The sequence below is a fragment of the Panthera onca genome, chromosome B4 (genome assembly GCF_046562875.1).
Source record: "Panthera onca isolate mPanOnc1 chromosome B4, mPanOnc1 haplotype 2, whole genome shotgun sequence".
NCBI lineage: Eukaryota > Metazoa > Chordata > Mammalia > Carnivora > Felidae > Panthera > Panthera onca.
This window is the reverse complement of record NC_138345.1, coordinates 80585670-80600383: the sequence shown is the minus strand read 5'-3', so window position 1 is coordinate 80600383 and position 14714 is coordinate 80585670. Positions and strand designations below refer to the sequence as shown.

Sequence of the window (14714 nt, the reverse complement as noted above, 5' to 3'; positions counted from 1 at the left end):
GAAGTGACCTGAAACTTCAAAGATCCATAGAAATCTTCCTTAATTTCAAGCCTCAACACGTACAAATCACATTTCAGCCTGTTGTTTGAGGGAATAGGACAACCTACAGCTATAGCAGGGATCTCAGAGTTAACTTTTCCTGTGGCTTTTAGCCTTTTCCACTACCCTGTGAGGACCTGCAAAACTGTTCTGTCGTGTCCTAGGGTCCTCTGGTCTTACAAAAAAAATGGGGAGGGGGCACAGAGAGGCCTGGTTCTTCATTTTCTTTTGGTTCCATTACTCTTTCAGCTCTCTTTTTTCCTAAGCAAAGACCTCCCTCCAGGGCCTTGAAAGCCACTGGGAGTAAGAAGGGAGAGCAGCCAGCTTCCTCCTCCCAAAGGAGGAAGGGAGGGAGGCTCTGCTCCCAGGGTGTCTGGACAACAGGGTTAGCCAGAGGAGATGGCCCTCCCTGCCTGCCTGTCCTGCGTGCTCAGCTGCTCAGCATCTGCCCTGCACCCAGGAGTGGGGCTTCTCTAGGGCCCCTGCCAATCTCCTGGGCTCTGGCAGAAGGAGCCGGAAAGGGCGCAGATGGGTCCTGTATCCTGAAGCCTGCGGGCGCTGTGGGGCGGCTCCATGGTCCATGTCCAAGAAGCCAGAAAAGACGTCTTGATTTCACAGATCTCCCTACCCTTGACATCCTCCACTTGTATAGCTTTTATTCCCTATATCCCCTCTTTTACTCTCCAAAATCCTCCCGGCCTCCTCAAAAGAGGGCACATGCTATCATTAGAAAAAGCTTTGGGCCGAAGGTCAAAAAAGCTTGGTTTTGCCCCTCGTCGTGTGGGCAAATCTTCATCTATAAAATGAGACAAATGGTATCTGCTCTGTGTTTCTCACAAAGCTGGGAGCAGGGGAGGAAAGGCCTGTGAAGACGCGGTTATGTCAGCTACTGAGACGATGACAAGGGTTGCCCTTAGTATTGCCACCACAGCGAGGGGAGTTACAGAGCAGCAGAAGTCTCAGAATGAGACCCACCAGGCGTGAAATCCGGGCCTCCTACTGACACCGCTAGAGCTCATTTTCTTCATCTGTCTATTGGGGATAAGATTCTCTGCCTTGAAGGGTTGCCATGAGGTTCAGCAAGGGGATGGATAGGACGGTAGTGAGAGCTTGATACGTGGCTGTCCTCTCCCAGATTACAATGTTTCCCACATCCAAGCCAAGGCTGTAGGGCCCTGCACTAGGGCTGTGTGGGCTGGACCTTGCATAAAAGTGCCTCCCCAAGGAACCAAATACAACCAAGGTGCATGCTTTGAGACCTGCCTGTACTGGCCTGGAGGAAAGGTGTCTTTTTTTTGCCTGTCCCCCAAATCTACCGAGATTGTGATGTGCTAGACTCGAGCGTAAAGGTTTCCTGAAGCGGGTTAGGACTCCAGTACCAGAGTTTCAGGCAGAAGGAGTATGATGCACAGGAGTTACAGTAAAAACACACACACGCACACGCACACACACACGCACGCATGCATAAACACAGCTTCCAGAATGAGATTTCTAAGCATGCTTCTGCTTACATCTTGCTGCACTCAATATAGTTTTGATATCTTTCTGACACTCCCCTGTTAAGAAAATGAAATACTAAAGCTAGGAGGTGAGAGCTTTGATCACGAATAGGGTGTTTACGTAGTCCTCAAATAGTTAGGAGGACTTCATAATTTTAAAACATTATAATTTTACAATTAAAAAAAACCAGAAAGTAGCATCTTATGTTACCAATAATGGGAAAACTGATACCGTGTGCTTCCCGATGTGATGTGCTGAGGATACAAGGCACATACAGACTCCTGACGAAATCGTCTCACCCGAATTTAGTCGCATGAAACTGCAAGCAAACCAAATTGAGAGATGCTCTACAAAAGAGAAGGACTATCCTGTTTAAATGTCAGTGTCGTGAAAGAGAAAGGAAAGCTGAGGAAGAGTTCCCAATTAGAGGAGACAAGAGACATGGAAATTAAGTGCACTTTGTGATTCTACACATTATTAGGAGAATAACGAAATCTGAACTAAGTCTGTAGATTAGATAATAATATTGTATCCATCTTAAATTTCCTGACTTTGATCATTGTACCATGGTCGTGAGAAATCACTGTTTTCAGGTCAGGGTAAGGGGGCATAACATCTGCCAATTACTCGCAAAAAGTTCAGAAAACTAGGCAGTGTGATAAAGCAAAAATATTAACCCTTGTAAATCAAAGGGACAGTTGCACCAGAGTTCTCTTTACTCTTCTTCCATAAGTTTGAAATTATTCCAAAAGAGTAGTTCACAAAATAAAACAAAATTCAAACCCAGAAACGTGACATTCAAGGATTTCTTACATGTCACCAAAAACTAACTGAACAGTCTTCTGTTCCATTCATTCTTTGTCATGCAACTCACATGTAGCCACCTTGAGCCGCTTGATTTTTCCCAAACAAACCCTGTATTTTCTACCTTGCTATTCATGCTCGCTCAGATCTCTCTGCCAGCACAGGCTTCTTTTTACTCCATGAACGTTTGAAATCCTACCCAACCCTGGACATCCTTAATAAAAATTACCCAATATTAAGGAAGAAACCCTCAATAGCCCCTAAATCCATCCAGTCTGTTGGGTTAATTCCTAAGTCTGGGTTAAGTCAACCTTCCCAGCAGCGGGCTAGTCTCAGATACCACGGGGGAAACCACAGGAGGAATTCAGAGCCTGGGTGTAGGCTGCCACCTGGTGGTCATTAGGAATACATTCGCTTGAAGAATTCCGTCAGCCAGTTTGTAGGGAAGTCAGGACACGTTCTCCGTGGCGCCTCATTCAGTTCATCTGAGGGTTATAAAATCCACTCTACGGTTTGTTTGAGACTAGAGTTAAGATCTGTTTATTGTTTTTCACAGAATATTCACTCAATAAATGATAGCTATTATAATTAGAAACAAAATAGTATACTGTAGAAACCATTTATTTTCACGTTTTCATTTTGTGGTTAAGGAGCATGAAATCCAGGAAAGATGCAGAGCAAAGCCTACAAGACAGATTTGTTGACTCCTGACTTCTTTACCAAATGTAGGTCAAGAAGAAACAAGTTCATTATGAGCATGGCAAAAACTATAATAGGGAATCAAAGAACACTTTGAGTGGTCTAAATCTTTCATGCTCATCCTCTCATGTACTTCTTTTTTTTTTTTTAAGTTTATTTTTTATTTTTGAGAGAGAGAGAGAGCACGCAAGCAGGGGAGGGGCAGAGAGAGAGAGAGAGAGAGAGGGAGAATCCCAAGCAGGCTCTGCACTGTCAGTACAGAGCCCGAGGCTGGGACTCAAACTCAAGAACCATGAGATCATGACCTGAGCCGAAACCAAGAGTTGGACAGTAGGACGCTTAACTGACTGAGCCATCCAGGCGAGGACTGAGGCCCTACTTCATGTACTTCTACCTTCTAAGGTCAGCCTGGCAAGCTGCTAGCTCCACGTGGGTAAGAGCAGGAGGGGACTCCAGAGGTGGGAAGGAAGAGAAGGACGGTCCTGTTAGGAGTTGCTGCCCCAGGGAAGGAGGCCATGTTTCCTCCCGTGAGGTACACCACAGCATTCGGGGTGGTTATACTTCACTTTCACTTTCTCTTCAGTGTGAACCTGTTCCTTTCATACTCTCTTCCCTCTAGTTCAGTGTCCCTTTCTTCTCCACCTCTTCCTCCTTTTCTCTAAACCTAACAAAGGGTTCTCTCCTTGGTGCCAAGACTCCTACACAGACCAGGGGCTGGGGTTAACACACATGCCATTTCCCCCTCCTGTAGCTCTCCCTCTGATCAGCAGATGACGGTTATCCCACTTCCTGTGATCAACTGACAAAACACTGATGCAAGGGTACAGTGTCTTTCCAGAAATCCTGGGTTGTTCTTCCCCAGTCCATCACTGGGTTCTACTCCACACCCTCTCCTGCCCCTATGTCTGCTCCACTCTCTAGTCCACTGTGGCTGGGGAATAGTTAGACTTTGGTGGGATGGCCTCAGAGCCTCAGGGCTTCCCTTTTATAGAGATGAGAGAAGGACGCAGGCTTAAGAAAGAGCCACCCTCCCTCCAATCTATTAACCTCCTACCCCATCTCACTATAACCCAAGTGCTCATGCTCTACTTCTGCCCCTGACCCCACACTCACCCTACATTTTTTCCCCTTACACCAAATCTCCAGCAACCCCCAAATTCTACCTGCTGTTGTGGCTTTTAATGCCTATCCCTTTAAAGATTTTAGAGTGCTGGACACAAAGACCCCAGTTTTAAGTTCCTCAAATCCATGAGGTCACTAACCTCCTGGCACTTATCCCATAATTTCTTCAGGGTTCAGCCCACCTTAGATGCTATTTGACTCAAAAAACATTATATTGCTTTTCTGTCATCCCCTCTTTATTTTCCCACCACCAATGAATGATATCATCGTCATGAGTGTCTGCTTTATACCAGGTACCTGTATAGACAGGAACCCTACTAGAAGCCCTCTTTTCTTCTAGAAAGGGAGACCAAGATGAAAATTATTCCACATTTTTTTCCCTCAAGTGCATGGGTCTGACCTAGCCCCAAAAGAACCCTGACTCTCATCCTAGTACATCCCCAGATCCTTCCCCCTCCACTGCTCTTACACTCTATATTATGGGTCCCAGGATCTGTCCTTCTCAACAGGCTTGTAAAACACTGAGTATTCACTATGTGAGTCACACTTGAAACCCAGTGAGGCCCTGTGCTTCTAAACTAAACAGGCTTGATCAGAAGAAAGATAGAACATAGCTCACCAGACAGTCAAACAATCTTGAGCTCAAACCATCTGAGTATGATGAAACACGTGAGTGTCACTATTTAATCTAGAGAAGACAGAACTGTAGTGGCTGTAGTGGACAACTTTCCCAAAAGTAATTTCCTTGGGATGCTCCTCAAAAAATAATCATGTATGTAATATATATATTATATTTGGGAACTACAAACTCTCTCTCCTTCTAGGAAAGTCACATTTCCATCACTTATTAAAAACTTCAAGGAGGTGTGCCTTACAGTCAAGTTTGTCTTTTGTTAACCACGTGTTTCCCCAAATTATTAGATTAGCCTGGAAGTAAGCCCTCTAATGGATAGCATTTTATATTGTCTCTTTTCATATCCTCCTGGATCTAGCTTATTTCTGGCACTACCCAGTATGAATAGATTTATAATTTCAGATCTCTGAAGGAATATACTCTACAGAGGCCTGTAACAGATTGTTCTCCCATTCTGTAGGACTTATAAACAAGGAAGATAGAGCAAGACAGAAGGAAGGACTTCCCTGCAATTGAGTTGAGCGATTCAGGAGGATGGGTGTGTTAGAAAAGTTAGCAAAGCCCATTTCTTGGAACCCTTAACTCCCAGAACATAGAAGCAAAGAGAAGGAGACAATGACCCTGGTCTGGTGGACCCTTTTGTGTCTGAAGAAAGTTTAGAAAACCCTTGATTAGTTGAACCATCGCTTTCTCCCCTAAGATTCCATCCACTGTCCCCACTTTTGAGCCTTTGCTATGGTAAGGAGACAAACTCACTCTAACTCCCCCATCAGCAATTTGAAGGAATGGGACTCAGTGAAGAATGGGCATTTGACTCAGTGAAGAATGGGCGTTTGCAAAGCCATACATCTGAGAAAGAAGAAAGCTGAGGTCTGAAATGGAAGCAGGTCACTTGCATCTGGGCCTGGGAGGAGGGGCTGTGAGCCACAGCTTCTCCGTCATGGGACAACCTCTCTGAGCAGCCTTCCTGGCTCTGTCCTGGGTCTGGCTGGGCACCCTGCCAGCTGAGCTCTCAATTCGGCAGCTTCAGAACTCACTCCCAGCTCCAGTTCGGCTGTTTGAGGGGTGCATCGGTGTTCAGAAACTGTTCTGACTTATCACTGCTACCAGGCTACCTATCTGGGGGATAATATCCTTCGTGAGCAATTTTTACTTGGCTTTTCAATGGACAAGAGTTGTTTTCTAATGTATTCTCTATTACCTTTACAATAACTTCTTTTTTTTAATTTTAAAGAATTTTTTTAACTTTTTTTTCTTTTTTGAGAGAGAGAGAGAGAGAGAGAGAGACAGAGCACGAGTGGGGGAGGGGCAGAGAGCGTGGAAGACACAGAATCCCAAGCAGGCTCCAGGCTCTGAGCTGTCAGCACAGAGCCTGATGCAGGGCTTGAACCCACTGACCTAGGGATCATGACCTCAGCCAAAGTCAGATGCTCAACTGACTGAGCCGCCCAGGCGCCCCCCTTTTTTTAATTTCAGAGAGAGAGGGTATTCAAGTTGGGGAGAGGGCCAGAGGAGGAGGAGGAGAGAGAGAGAGAGAGAGAGAGAGAGAGAGAGAGAGAAAAGGAATTTTAAGCAGGTTCCATGCTCAGTGTAGAGCCTGACACGGGCTCGGATCATGGGCAGGGATGGTGACCTGAGCCGAAATCAAAAGTCAGACTCTCAACCGACTGAGCCACCCAGGTGCCCCTATAATGATTTCTTACCAAAAGTCTGTCATTTAATATTTTCATTTTCCACAATTAACCTCATGTGATCATATGAGAGAAAAGAACACTCGTGTGGATAGATATCGTAGATTTCTAGAGGCAAGAGAATCTTTGACATATTTCCATATTTTTCACAAGAGGAAAATTGATGTCAGTGAAATTAAGTAACAATCATACAGCTAGTGTTAAAGTTGAGGGTCCCTTCTATTCCCAGTCTCAGTTTTATACTGAATCCCTTAACGCAGGAGGGAGAGCGCCCAGAGTGACAAACTGGCCATGGAATGAAGTGCTAATCTGCTGAATTGCATAGGCATTATGTGTTGCTTCATTTAGTATAAGGGTTTTTATTTTTAATCAAGGGCAGAACGAGCAAAACGTCATTTAAAAAGACCCTGAAGTCCTGGACTGCATGTAGCACCAAAGGGCAATTGGTTTTCAGGATGCACGTGTGATATATGATCAGAGCATGTTAGAGTGTCAGAGATATCCGGGCACTTCATGTTTGCAAAGGACGGAGGAAGAGTAGATGAGAGAGAGAGAGAGAAAGAGAGAGAGGGAAAGGGAATTAGCCAACAACTGAGAAAGAAGGTCATCACGTCCGCACTTCCTTCTCTTCCTAGGAATCCCGTGGCTTCCAGCCACCGCTGGTGAAAAAGAAAATATTCTTTAAAAAATCACACAAAATAGCAATTTTCTTTTTTTAATTAACAAAAAAAAAAATCTCTAGAAATTGGCTTGAGAAATGGTTTATTTAAGAAATGAAGCCATGTTGATGTATACAGACATACGGCTTGCTGAATATAGTGAAAACGGTATTAAAGACCTAGGAAAACATAGCTGCAACTTGAGCATTTGTGCTGGGTCATTACCCTATGTTCCTTTATTCCTATAGCTTTGCAACCCCTCCTTTAAGGAACGTTGTCTGCATTTTGCAGACAAGGAAGTTGAGGCCTTAATTAATGTGTGCGGGAGTGCAAAGACCCCTAGTGCCGGAGTCTGATACCAAAGCCTGCTCTCCTAACTGTGACACTACCAGTGTGTATCAGAATGCAAACATTTTTGCCGGGACAATCAATTGTTCCTTATGCGGGAAAGTCCTGTACCTTCAAAGACATTTAGCATCTTTGGCCCTCAGGCACTGAAAACCAGGAGCAGCTTGACAGTCACTCTGAAAATTAAAATGCCCTTCCATATTTATGCACTGCCTGTAGAAGTACCCCAACTGTTAAGGAAAAAAATTGCATTTCAGAAACAAGGTTAAAAAGAATTTTTTTTTAAATATGAAATTTATTGTCAAATTGGTTTCCATACAATACCCAGTGCTCATCCCAACAGGTGCCCTCCTCAATACCCATCACTCACCTCCCTGAACTTCCACTGGTTTATGGGGCACCTGGGTGGCTCAGTCAGTTAAGCTTCCGACTTCGGCTCAGGTCATGATCTCACAGCTCATGAGTTCGAGCCCGGCGTCGAGCTCTGTGCTGACAGCTCAGAGCCTGGAGCCCGCTTCTGATTCTGTGTCTCCCTCTCTCCCTGCCCCTCCCCTGCTCACATTCTGTCTCTCTCTCTCTAAAATAAATAAACATTAAAAAAAAATTTTTTTTAAAGCTTCCACTGGTTTAGTTTTTGTAGTTAATAGTGTAGAATAGTGATAAAGAGACCAAGGGACTGCTGAGTTTGGGTTTGTTTTTTTTTTCACTTGTTGACTTTGAAGGAATTCTCAAAAAACACCCTACTATCGTACTAGAAAATGTATTTGACATTTTCATCCCTACATGTAAAAAAAATGTGTTTGTGTGTGTGTGTGTTTGTGTATGTGTGTATTTGAAAGAAAAACAGAGAATTATTATTTTATTCATATTACCCTTGAAGAAAATAATGTTTAGAGAACTTAATTTGATGATCAAGAATTTTATTTCGGCTTCTTCCCACCACACTATAGCTATACTGTGGATAGCCAAAGAGTTGTCCTCTTCGCAATTGGAAATGGAGTTTAGGAACACGGTAAAAAGAGATGAACCTGTGGTGACAGCCATAAAATTTGAAAGAAGAGAATGGGGAAATGAAAGAAAGAAGAGAATGGGGAAATGAAAGAAAGAAAAGAACAGATATGTGAAAATCAGTCACACTTAGTACATTCAAGATATGCCCCGTACAAGGGTATTGTGATAAATATTTGTAAATAAATGCTACAAGGAAGGAAACAGTTGGGTAAGAGGGATGGGAGATGGCTGGAACGGTAGACATCAAGCGAAGAGAGAGGAAGCAGTCTTGGCAGATGTTGGAGAAGTGGAGCGAGGGCTGGTCCACAATGCTGAATGCTAGTCCAGGGTGGTAGCGATTGGGGACGGAGGCAAACTTCTCAGAGTTTAAGAAAGCTTCTTGGAACTGAAAGCCAATGAACTGGAGACATCTCTAGGATGTGACAGAGTTTTAAAACTTCACCTTTAAAAATTCCTTGGGAAAGCAATCATTTCTTTATAAAAAAAAAAAAAAAGTAAGAAAGAAAAGAAAGAAAAACTTTAAAGGGATTTGAACATAAAAGCAAAAGGCTAAGAAGCCAACCCCAAAAGAAGTTGCCTACGACGGCATGCAGTATTTGAAAACAAGCTTCTAGAGAATTTACCAGAGTGTGAAAGAGTTATGCAAACTGATCGATTTTGGCTTAGAGCGGTCTCAAGTGTGTTATAGGGCTGTGAGCATTTTCTGAGATACGTATGAGCGAACTTTCAGACACTCCTCCTCCTGGGGACAGCAAGCTTTATCACAGTCATGAGATTCCAGTTACATGGTAGGAAGACTCCCATGCACATGTTATTAAATAGGCTGTGCCTTTCCCTTAACAGGAAAAGATCTCTTGTTTTGGAAAGAGCAAGGCAGCACTCAGACAGGAAGGGCTCCTTAGTGGTGAGCTCAGTGACTTCAGATCTTTTGTTCTTCAGTCTCCAGAGCTAGAGCAAAGGATGTGGCTGGGGTAGGAGGCGGGGACTGTGTGTGTGTGTGTGTGTGTGTGTGTGTGTGTGTGTGTTTTCTCATTTCCGCTTCCCCTTTCTGAGCTGGCAACAGCAATTTCATGAGGACAGAGAGAAAGGTACAACATGCAATATGATACTTTGTCACTGTCCTCACTCAGGTCCCCATACCTGGGAAGGGCTTGGCCGGGCTTTGACAACCGCTTCGCCTCACACGCTGCTCTCTACCAGCAGACAGGTGAGTATAATTTCCACCTCAATTTTAAGATGATACTGATTTGGGATGGTGCTGGGAGATAGGAAGCAGGTAGGAGAGAAATCACGTTGCCAAGAAAAGGGAAAAGTCAGGAGCAAATTTCCCACATTCTCGACTTCAACCTTAAAAAATTCATCACTACCTCGCAGAACAAAACGTCCCTTTTTTTTTTTCTTCCTTCCTCCTATTCCCAGAAAGGTACTCTGTGTCGGGTCACAAAACATGGGTTCTTCTGATGGCCTGAAGTAATATTTAAGAATTTTTTTACCTTTCTCACCTGGGAAGTCCCTCTCTGTGTCTTGCTGTACTCCCTTGTGCTGTAATTCCAATCTGATCCTAACTTTGAAAGGTTCTCAAGGAGAAGAGTTTCTCAACATCCCTGTAGGTTCCATTCCAGCTCCCATAACGGTGAACAAGTGGGAATCTCTAGCTGAAATTAATGTTGCTTTTGCAGATGTAACTACTTTCCTCAGAAGCTGCAGAAGAAAGCTGGTGAAGAGATAAACTGTAGCAAGATATACGGGGATTAGGTACGAGGGAGAATTCACACCATCGGACAATGCCAGGCCAATTCAATGGGAAGGTTCTAGAAAGATAACCACCTGTGAGGGTTGTTTTTCAGACTGTCCATCTCAGAGATGGATCTGTGGATATGTTGACCACTTAATGACTTACCTTATGTGGGATGGGGGGTCTGTGCTCCATGACTTACCTCATCTGGGATGGGGGGTGGTCTGTGATCCTCCAGCACCCTTTGTCTTATAGGCAGCCAGGCTGAGCATGTCACTCCCTACATGAGTTTGGGGGAAGGTAAAGGAGTGGAAAGATCCTTGCACTGGGGTTTTCCCAGGCCCCCGCTATGCTCCTGCACTTTCCAGTGGGTGGAGAAGAGGCGGGTCCCCAACATAGAACAAGGACAAGAGAAAAGAGCCCCACAGAAATGGTTTGATAAGATCATGAGGATTTATGAGTACTGGTGACTCTGTCTATCACAAATGACTGCCTGTCTAGGCAAGGGGACTTTTTAGACAGTATGTGGGAGGCCGAGGATAGGAGGTTGGAGGTTGGAGGTTGGAGGCTTTCAACTTGTGTGTCCAAGCTTACAGACTTAAGGGTTGTTAGGCTTGAGTGATTGGAGCCAAAGATCTGGCATGATTATCCTGTAACAGGATGCATTATTAGGAGGAAGGTAAGCCAGGTTTATTCTCTCTCTCTCTCTCTTTCTACTAGAATACTATCGGGGTTAACAAGCAGAAGGTGTAACAAGAGGGATAGAAAGAGATCTAACAAATGATTTCTTATTCATGGACACGCCAGGGAGTTTAAAGCCATCTTAATAACCTTTCATCACAACTCCCTGGCCCCTGAAAGGGGGATGGAGCCTTGGGATTAAACATTACATAGTGGCCACAGGAATCAGAACAGTCATTTTTAGCTCAGGGTTTATGACTCTCATTCTAATGGAGAATGGAGAGGAGGTTTGGTCTCAGCTTAGATCATGACTCGTGGGCCCACTCTAGGCTACAGTAAGGAGAAAATATCAGACATTTATTGCCACTTGATAATTGACAACTGTTTTCCACCTGCAGGGCAAAATCAAAGTGGGTATTCTGGTACCCACTGTGCTTTGTGCCCTGCCCACACCCAAGCCTAACACAGAATTGCTTAAACATAGATTTTGAGAAGAGAGGGTGTAGATATGTGAAAAATAAGAGGGGAGAATAAAAATGAGCCCATGAGGGAAAGAGCTGCATTACCATGGAAACAGGGATGAAGAATTAAAGACGTGCCAAGAAAGCTGCTCACCCTCACTTCTGTCTCTAGACTGAGCTATCTACACACCAGGACAGATGAACAGATGTTTCTTAGTCCTGCTAGCTTTAGAGCCCATCCAGGTGAAAAAAAAATTAGTATCTCCCAACACCGAGAGCACCGAATGACTCTTTTCCAAATGTATAACTTTAATGTTTCCTGTGGTACTTGACAAGCCTTCCATGGAACTCATTCACACTGTGGAAGTGGACGTAGGGAAGAAAGGGAAGGAGAGAGAAAGTGGTCTCTGGTGGTCTTCTTTCAGTATTGATTCAGCTGAAATTATTTGGGGGAGAAAGGTGGTGAAAGAGGAGGGTAAAATAGTTATATTGATTAACTGGAATTTTTCTTGGAATTGTCAAACAACATCCCCCTTTTCCCTGAAATAGATTGAACTGCTGCTTTAGACCACAGACGTCTCCGAATGCTCAAAGGCTATACTCAGGGTAATGTTTGCTCTGAAGATCTTCCCAACTGCGGTGGCATGGGAGATAACTAGAAATTAGGAATGTATTTCCTATCTGTGAAGGAACGTGAGAGCATAGGGCAGGTTGGGGGCGTGTTGAATGGGGTGCAGTCAACCTGGTTTGAGGTGGAGATTGTCCTATCTATAAACAGAGAAATGGCTGTCCTGGGATTTCCCACAGGCCTTTGCAATGGGGGTGATATGTGTGTATCTTGGCTGTAAATGCGAATGAGATGCAGAAGGTCTTGTGGGCCTCATCATGGAAACTCTGTTTCCTCCTTATCTCTTCCCACGCTTGTTTTCACTCTTAGTCCCAGTTTATAGGCCCTGGTTGGGTGTAGGCACGATACAGACAGGACAGAAGAGAAGAGAGGTCTGTCTGATACATGTCCCTGGGAGGAGCCCCAGAGTGGAAACCAGAGTGGCATGAGGAAGGCTGTGTGATGTAAAGGAAAAAGCGTGTACTTGGGGCTCCGAACTTGGGAACTTTGAGTCCCACTTATAACCATCATATTTTATGTGAGTTCAGATAAGCCTCTCTCTCTCTCTCTGTCTCCCTGTCTCATTGTCTCCTTCCGTCTCCCTATCTTTCTCCCTCTCTCCCTCCCTCCCCACTCCTCTTTTTCAAAATGACTGACTGGGATTAAATGATCTCTCTGGTCCCTTTGGGCATTAAGTAAGAAGGAAGACCTACTTAGTGTTTATGTTTCATTTCTGCTTAACAGCAACACCCCTCTTTCACCATATGGATTTTACACACACTACTGTATCATGTTGCTCACTCTTTCTTTCTTCTTATTCCTGGAAATGTCCCAACTTTAGTGAATGGTTTAGACTAAGGGAAGATTAATAATAATAACTGCTATCCTTTATGAAGCACCTCCCTTATACATCAGGGACTTAACATACATTACCTGATATTAGCTCCCTAGAGCTCAACTAGTTGTATGTTACCTGTTTTACTTATGAAGAAACTTAGGTTTAGAGGGGACAGGTAAGTTACCATTTACATATGCAGTAGGGAGATAGAACTGTGATTCCAAACAAGGTTTATTCTGATTCCAAGGCTCTTGCTCTTTCTACAGTTTTCCTTCTCAAAAGTTGGCCATCCTTACTGGGTCCCTTAAAAATACCCCCTTGAGATACCTGCAAACAGCTGATATTTAACAGGTACAAAATGTTAGATCCATAATGATTGTTAAAATATTTCAATAGTTCCGGGGTGCCTGGATGGCTCAGTCGGTTGAGTGTTCCACTTCAGCTCAGGTCATGATTTCACAGCTGGTGAGTTCGAGCCCTGCATCAAACTTGCTGGTATCAGCACAAAGCCCACTTCAGATATTCTGTCCCCTTCTCTCTCCGCCCCTTCCCCACTTGTGCTCTCTCTCAAAACAAAATTAAAAAAAAAAAAAAAATTTTAAATAGGGGCACCTGGGTGGCTCAGTTGGTTGAGTGTCCGACTTCAGCTCAGGTCATGATCTCCTTGCTCGTGGGTTCGAGCCCCGTGTCGGACTACATGCCGACAGCTGGGAGCCTGGAGCCTACTTCGGATTTTGTGTCTCCCCCTCTCTCTCTGCCCCTCCCGTGCTTGTGCTCTGTCTCTCTCTGTCTCTCAATAATGAATAAATGTTAAAATTTTTTTTTTAATATTTAAATAGTTCCATACCAAGTTATGATAAATATCAATTGCTTCAAGCCACTGAGCGCCCATAACCAACCCAACTATCCGAAAGTAATGTGCAATTCTAGGCAGCCCTTTTCCCCTCAACTAGAACCTAGTTGGACCCTCGTTGCTGAAACACTCTGTAAGCCTGACAAAAGCAAAACTGCATCATAATCTAGTTGGAGTTCAGAAGGAAAACTATGCTAATAACCAAATGAAGCAACACTTCCTTCACGAAGACTGTCACAAAGCCAAGGATAAATTTATTTTGGTTTACACTGTCTCTTCTATACCGGGCTATAAAGTAGAGAGTTTATATAGCATGTGAAATGGATAATTTACAAAAATAGTTTCTCCTTTCTTTTATCCCAAATTACATGTACCACTGATACTTGGGTGGTGATATTAGGTTATTTTCCTGTTCTGTAATTAATGGAAAGACCACACAACTAGAGTCAGACCAACCTGAGTTTAAATCTCAGCATTACAAGATCCTAAATATATGACCCTGGGTAAGTCACATATCTTCCTGAGTTTCACATAACAGTAATTAGCTCAAAGGTGATTGTCTTGATTAAGTGATAGTGTTTACAGGAAGATCTTATGGATAAATATAAGGTACTCTACACATCCCAGTTATTATTAGCACCTATCACTTTGACTTACCCATGTAGCGAATCTGACTACATCCCTTAGAAAAACATACTTGAGGTATATGATGTTCTCAGTGTAGTAATAATGACAGAACTACAAAGGTTTTCTCCTGATACTAAACTCTCTGCTTCTGCTGATGATTTTCATTAGAAGATATTCATTTCAAAGCTCTTATTTCCTGAATCTTCTTTTGTCTAATTTCCATCCTATCAGCTGAAATTTCTACTTTTAACTATAACATCCTCAGAACAAAGAGAATTCCCTCCTACTCTATTTGTTGTAGTCAGATTCCAGAACATTGGACAGGTTGTGGAGAAATATTTGGGGAGAGAACCTTTAGAGAACTGGAGAAAAGAGGAAAGGGCAAAGGGCTGGAAATGAGAGCAG

The 14714-nt window shown here is 43.6% G+C and overlaps 1 protein-coding gene across 2 annotated transcripts in view; it reads left to right on the top strand.

Moving 5' to 3' along the window:
• The window catches only part of TESPA1 (thymocyte expressed, positive selection associated 1), a 42198-nt gene that overhangs the window by 3887 nt on the left and 23597 nt on the right, over window positions 1-14714 (top strand). The window contains exon 3 of one of the 2 annotated variants that reach the window (XM_060657369.3): window positions 9638-9714. The gene's annotated coding sequence lies outside the window, so the exon portion shown is untranslated. Of the gene's footprint in view, window positions 1-9534; window positions 9715-14714 lie in introns of those variants that run through there. The other variant, XM_060657372.3, reaches the window with a different exon arrangement.